Source organism: Argiope bruennichi, chromosome 2 (assembly GCF_947563725.1).
Source record: "Argiope bruennichi chromosome 2, qqArgBrue1.1, whole genome shotgun sequence".
NCBI classification, from domain to species: Eukaryota; Metazoa; Arthropoda; class Arachnida; order Araneae; family Araneidae; genus Argiope; species Argiope bruennichi.
The window spans coordinates 19,129,007-19,136,331 of record NC_079152.1 but is presented as its reverse complement, the minus strand read 5'-3'; positions in this window follow the sequence as shown (position 1 = coordinate 19,136,331).

The window sequence follows — 7,325 nt, the reverse complement described above, 5'->3', positions numbered from 1 at the left end:
CCGTATGCTAAGTCAAATGAACTTATTTTCGAAGTATTTACCATAAATACCAATTAAGGATATTTATGACAAAATGTTTATTGCTGTTGTTTTCGTGTGACTATTTTAAGCCAAGTTTATTTGCAGTAGCTTCTGAGAATAACGACCCCTGAGCACCCGAGGGCAGAAGTATAACTTCTATCTCAAATGACGATGGCACACAGACACTCACGCGTGACAACCCTTTGTATGTGGCAGGCTTCATTCACTCTTTCACAGATCGTAATTTAGACCTGAATTAGAGAATGATCTGATCCAGCACTCCCAGTGGTATTACTCTCAACATGGCGGAACCATGACAGATTTATACGTGCGCCAGCCACCACACCCACGGAGAGTTTTCAGCCGACGGGGTTTGAACTCACAACCTACGGGATGCTAGTCCAACGTCCTACCAACCAGGCTATCCCAGCCTGAACTTTTTAGTTAGCACCTAACGTATTTCGAGTTTTAAAAATTAATGTTATTTGTAATAGATGTTAAAAATAAATGTTAATAATGTTAATGTTTTTTTTTTCAAGTTTATTCTAGGGATCTTTTTAAATAGAAGACTATTTATACAATATATTTTTGGTATTAAAAACGGTACCTTTTTATATGAAAAACTTAATAAAAAGAAACTTCATATGCTAAATCAAACGAGTTTGTTTTCGAAGTATTTCCCATTCATTTCAATTTATATTAAGAATTAAGGATGCTTACATGCATGAAGAATATTTGACAAATTGCTTATTAAGAGTATATTTGGAGTTTAGAAAAGAAATGTTATATAAACATCTTTATACTAGGGATCTTTTTAAATAGAAAACTATTGATATAATACTTTTTTGGTAGACTGTGACATTTTCTTGTCTAAAGCTTAGTAAAGAGAAATCTGATATGCTGAATCCAATGGTTTGTTTTCGAAGTATATACCAATAATTTCAATTATTATTAAGGGTTCAGGATGTTTAAGCATGAAGAAATAAGAGATAATTTCTTAGTATGCAATATATTTAGATTTTAAATCACAAATCTTATGCAAATATCGACTTTATGCTATCGATCTTTTTAAATAGAAAACTATTAACATAATATTTTTTGGTCTTAAAATAGATGTCTTTTCGTATTAAAAGCTTGGTAAAGAAAAACTTGATATGCTAAATGAAATGAGTTTATTTTCAAAATATTTGCAATAATTTTAATTATTATTAATAGCTCAGATTGTTTAAGTTTGAAGAAATATGAGACAACCTTCTTAGAATATAATATATTTACAGCTCAAAACGCAAATCAATTTAGAGATAACTATTTTTTAACCCTTAACTGGGGAGGTGAAATTTTAGGACTTAACTGGGGAGGTGCGGTCTACGAGACCGCATTTCATTTAGACTCCAATTAAATTATTTTCTAATGAATGTATTAGTATGAAAAACTGCCAATATATTTTGCAGATATTTTTCTTGATATATAGATATGTTTTAGAAATTTTTCAAAATATATTGTCATTGAAAAAAGTAAATGCGTTGGAGCATACATTTTCTTCTCAAATTACATGTTACAATAAATAATATTCTTGAAAAAACATATTACTTTTTACTTTTTAAATCATATTTATTTTTACCGTATATGAAGGTATATAGAAGACAATATAATGTAAAATTCAATAATTATATGAAAAATAAAAAAAATGACAATGGGTAAAATTGGCCCTTTTTTTATCGGCTTGTGTGACTTTCATAGCACGGTTTTCTAGGGCATTTTAAATATACAGTTTAAGAACTAGTGTAAAAATCAACCTATAAATTCTGTATACATATATCATGGTATATTAATATATTTTATAAATTTTTCAAAATGCATTATCATTAGAAAAATTAATTATGTTTGAACATACATATCAAAATCAGTTTCATCGAAAAACTCTTTTGTACAATTATCCTTATCACCAAAATCATTTTCTGATTCATTTAAAAGTGTCTGGAGCACTGCTTCATAATAGGATCAGTAAACTGGATGATATATCCGGCCCCAAGTTTTAGCGCTATCTGCTAAGCCTTGTTTATCATTGGGACGCTAATAGGGAGATGCGGTCTTAAAGACCGCGCTTAAAGAAATAACTGAATTATTTTAAAAAGCATCTGCTGAAATCGGTTGAAAAGTGCACGTATATTGAAGGTCACAAAACAGGAAGCTACAGGTTCAATCCATTCAATTGAGCTAAAAATAGAATAGGGGTGATAAAAAAATCCATCGCTAGCGGTCTCACAGACCGCACGTCCCCAGTTAAGGGTTAAATTGAAAACAACTAACGTAATATCATTTTGGTTTTAAAACTGGTGTCTTTTCGGTTTAAAGGGCTGCGGTGGCCTAGTGGTAAAGTCTCGGTTTCGGAGCAGGAGGGTTTAAGGTTCAAGACCAGATTCTATCGAAGAACCGTTGTGTAAGCGGGTCTGGTGCATGCTAAATCTGGAAGGGCCAAATCCCCTGTCGATAGTGTAGCGGAAAAGTTAGGGGAGGTGATACCAGCTCTGTTGCAGTCCTCGCAACTAACCGTAGTTTGAAATTACGAGGTCAGTCCCAAAATAGCCATAGTGTTGCGTTAAAAAATTGGAGCGTTAATTAACTAAACTAAACCTTTCGTACTAAAAGCTGAATAAAGGAAACTTATATTCTCTAAATCAATTTTTTTGCTAACGATGAATTTGCTAATAATTCCAATTATTATTCAGAGCTTAGAATGATCATACATGAAAAAATAGATAAATTATCTATTGATAATATAAAATAGTTGAAGCTTAAAAATATTAAAAGAACATATTTGAATTATTTCAAAGTTTAACCCTTTAAAGGGCCATTTTTTTTTCTAGTCATATTATGTTAAAATATTTTTAGGCTTGAAATTAGAATAAGAAAAGAGATTTATTTAGCTTATTAGATAAGTTTAAGTTGATTAATTAATTAATTTGGTTCATTAATAATTAAGTAATAAATCAAAAAACATCATTTTATCTGAGATAAAGAACTGAAGCATCTAAGTTTCTGACTTACTAAAAAAATTTATCAGAACTGATGCCAACCTACATAATTTCATACAAAGATTGATAAATTTGGTGGGAAGCATACTTTACACGGCCTTAGAAAGGGGTAATATTGACACTTAAAGATTAATTCTGCATTATATACATTTCAATGAAGTTTCTTCAATAGACAGTGCTTTCTAATTTGGACACACAAATTATTATAGCTTAGGAAAAGAGATGAAGTTATTTAATAATATTTAGTGCTGTATGTCCCCAATTAGAGTAATTTTAAATTTATATCGATAATTTTTTGAAAAATTAAAAGACGAATCCAATTAATAAAGACAGTAAGCACTTTAGTCTGATGGTTATATACGAAAAAGGTTTTGGAAAAGCACCATAGTTGAGCGTTCGTTTTATTTGCACATAAAAGCCCAAAATGTCACCGTGCAATTTTTGGCCTTTTAAAATGATTATTTCATAACTTCGACTGAATTTGAAGGCATCGTTTCTGAATGGAGCATTTCATTCCATTTTTCTCTAAAATCGATAAACAAATAAAGCAAAATCAGTGATGCAGATCAACTGAAGAAGATTGATCTGGTATAAAGGGAGAATACAATCATCTCATATTGAGGGAATGAAACGGTTACAGTTGTTTCCAAAATATGTGCATTTCCGTAATGATGGTATCTTTTTTTATTCTTAACTCTCTTAGAATCCTTGTCTTTAATTAGTTGACATAAATATTACTAAGAATTAGTTCCATATTTTTAATTAAATAAATTACGGGAAAACAGTTTAGCAACAAGTGAATGAATATATATTATAGTTAAGCAAATTACTAGAAAACAGTTTGGCAACAAGTGAATGAGCATACATTATAGTTAAATAAATTATAAGAAAACAGTTTGGCAACACGTAAATCAACAAATATTTTAATTAAATAATTTACGAGAAAACAGTTTGCCATCAAGTAAATGAACATACATTATACTTAAATAAATTACGAGAAAACAGTTTGGCAAGAAGTAAATGAACAAATAATTTAATTAAATAAATTACGAGAAAACAGTTCGGCACCAAGTAAATGAACATACATTTTAATTAAATAAATTCCGAGAAAACAGTTTCGCAACAAGTAAATGAACATACATTTTAATTAAATAAATTACTAGAAAACAGTGCCGGCGTCCTGGCCTAGGGGTAGAGCGTCTTTCCCATGATCTAAGCGTCTTGATTCGGGCATGGTTGTTCTTTACCCTGTGCTCTATCTGTGAGGTATTTGAATGAGCTCCTCTATAAAAAGAGGTTGTGCAAGCGAGGGTGAGTGTCATCTTCATATGAGCTAGAAGTCAAACTTCTGCCCTGAGGTGCTCAGGGGTCTTTACCTTCAGAAGCTACTGCACCCCTCTTTCCGTTGTAACGCGGACACGACACCATCATCACGAGAAAATAGTTTAGCAACAAGTGAATAAACCTACATTTTAATTAAATAAATTACGTGAAAACAGTTTGGCAACAAGCGAAGGAACATTGTTCCCAGTATTCGCATTCCGGCTTGTAATTTAAGAAAATATAATTAACAAAACTTAAGGTATTAAAAATTGATTAAAAGTTAGGTACTACTATCAATATGTTAGTGTTAAAACAGTATTTATCTAAATCAAAAATTTTAACAAATATATAATAATAAAATGCCCGAATATATTATTTGTAACCCTTATTCGAATATAATTGTAACACTGTTACAATGTTATAAATATTGCTGCAATGATTTAAAATTTTCATACCTTCATTGTGTCATCTTCTATTATAAAAAATATATAGGTTTTAGTATATATTCGTTTAAAATTTCATGATTTTCAATGTCTATAAAATATATGAAGTACTGCTTAGTTCGGTTTCGCACATTAGTAATCTCTTCCGTCTTCTCAATAATGGAAAGTCTGAACAAGTATTCATTTTTCATCATTGTCATATGCTATAAGGGAATCATTAATATTTTCAAAGACAATTTTCAAATAAGGCTGGTAAAATGGATATCTTTTTTCCCTTCCAGTTTTCAGTTATTTTCTTTTTTCTTCCAGGTCTAACATCTTTGAAGTTCTCCGTTTCGCTTCAAATAGGACTCCACCGATGTCGCATATTCCGCGAGTTATTGTTATGGACTCTGTCAGATAATTTGGCTACGAAAGTTGAATAATGTGACAGCGACAAAGAAGGCAGGTAAATACATTTTACCCTAAGGGAACGTTGTTTCCGACGTTAGAAATTGGAAACTATTTCTCTTCCATCTTTCAGTTTTGCGGTTGCATCATTTTTCAAATATATTCTTTTTTGTAAAAGAAACGATTTAAATAGAAACAAGTTCTTTAAGAAAGGAATAATGATTATACAACCTATTAAGTGTTCACTTACAGCAAAACTGAAATGTCAGAAAATAAGTATGATTTTCTGTTAACTTAAAAAATAGAAGATAAATATCTAATATACTTTTATTTATTCATATGTATATGAAATTTTCATTACTTTATTGAAAAAAGAAAGACTTCAAAAATGTAATTTCATAAAACACTGATAATTTCTTAATTATTTTGTAATTGTTCTAATAAAATAAACAATTCAATTTCTGAACATGAATCAACAATTATTTATTTTACTTATTTGCTTTACACTAGCAATTCGCGAAAGCATGCATAAAAATGAAAATACAATAATCTATTTTTTGTCACAGTTTCAACTGTCCATTTCATACAAATATACAATTATACCTTTTCGCGAAATTATATATATTTAGGTTTGATTACATGAATAAAATGTTTAGATTCTAAAGAATGATTGAAATACACAATAAGTAAACACACACACACACATATATATATATATATATATATATATATATATATATATATATATATATATATATATATATATATATATATATATATATATATATATATATATATATTACTTTTATGCATTGTAAATATAAAAAGCCCTGTAATAGTCAAAAAATTCGAACAGATATTGACGAATCACCACGTTTCAAACTTCCTTACTTCCTTAGACCGAAAAACACGTTCTTGTAATTATGTCTGTATGTCTGTCACGCTGTGAACGTAATAAATAATTCTTTAAACTAAACGGATGAAATTTAGAATATAATCTTTTCTAAATGTATTGATTTCTGTCGAATTTTCAACAAACTTCTTTCAGAAGAATTTCGCCTGTTTAGCTGACCGAAAAAAGTTATAAAATGATAAATGAAGATATAAAATGAAGGGCAATAAATGGATAAAATTTGGGAGACGGATTTAATATCTAATATGAAGACAGGTATCAAATTTGAAACAAAATCCATCTAGATTTGACCATATTCTACATGCTTATATAGGCAATAATTCAAAAATACAATAATTATAAAACTAGGAATGTGATTTACTGATTAGTATTGTAGTTATATATCAAATTTTTGCTTCAATCTATCAGAAAAAAGTTGTTCAAAATACATATACAGTTTTCAGATACTTCTGTATTAACTGCATCTCAGAGATTAATCGTTAAAAAAATCAACCAAAACACGAGCAGCTGCTTTTGTCTTGTGGTCTTGTTACTCGGCTGAGAACCGCAATCCTATCCTCGCTCATATCCAATCCACCACAACACTAATAAGCTCTTAATTTTTTTTACCAAATGGTATGCTTTAATAATGAAAAAAGTATCGGAAGTTTTCTCTGTGCTAAGAAGTTTACAACTCTCATGTAAGGGATGACCTTGCTCAATATTCACCATTTTATGCAAGGATGAGGAGAAGAAGAATGCGTTAGAGAGTATAAAATAAAATTTCTGGAGGCCATTCTCTCGGGTTTTTCATAAAACCTTAATAGTGATTTTACATTGTCCCTTGTTTAGCTACCGATTCAACTGTATTATTGTTTTAGAGAGTACTATTTTGTACTATTTGTATACTTTTGTATTTAATCTCACCCAATCTTTTCCTCCTTATAAAAATTCCTGAGTCTATAGATATAATAGCTAATTCAGAATTTTTGAAATTAATTTAACATTTTCTTTCTTGTAGGTGAGAATGGAAGTTACATCACTGTTAAAGCACAATCCGTAAGCATGAACATGATTTGAAAAGTGAAGAATTTAGAAGCAGCATTGCTTGATCTTATTCAGAAAAAAATTTAAATCACAAAGGAAAGAGCTGAATTTTAAATTTTAATTAAAATTCCATTTCGGAAAAGAGAAAAAGAAAAGTCAATTTTATAAAAGTAA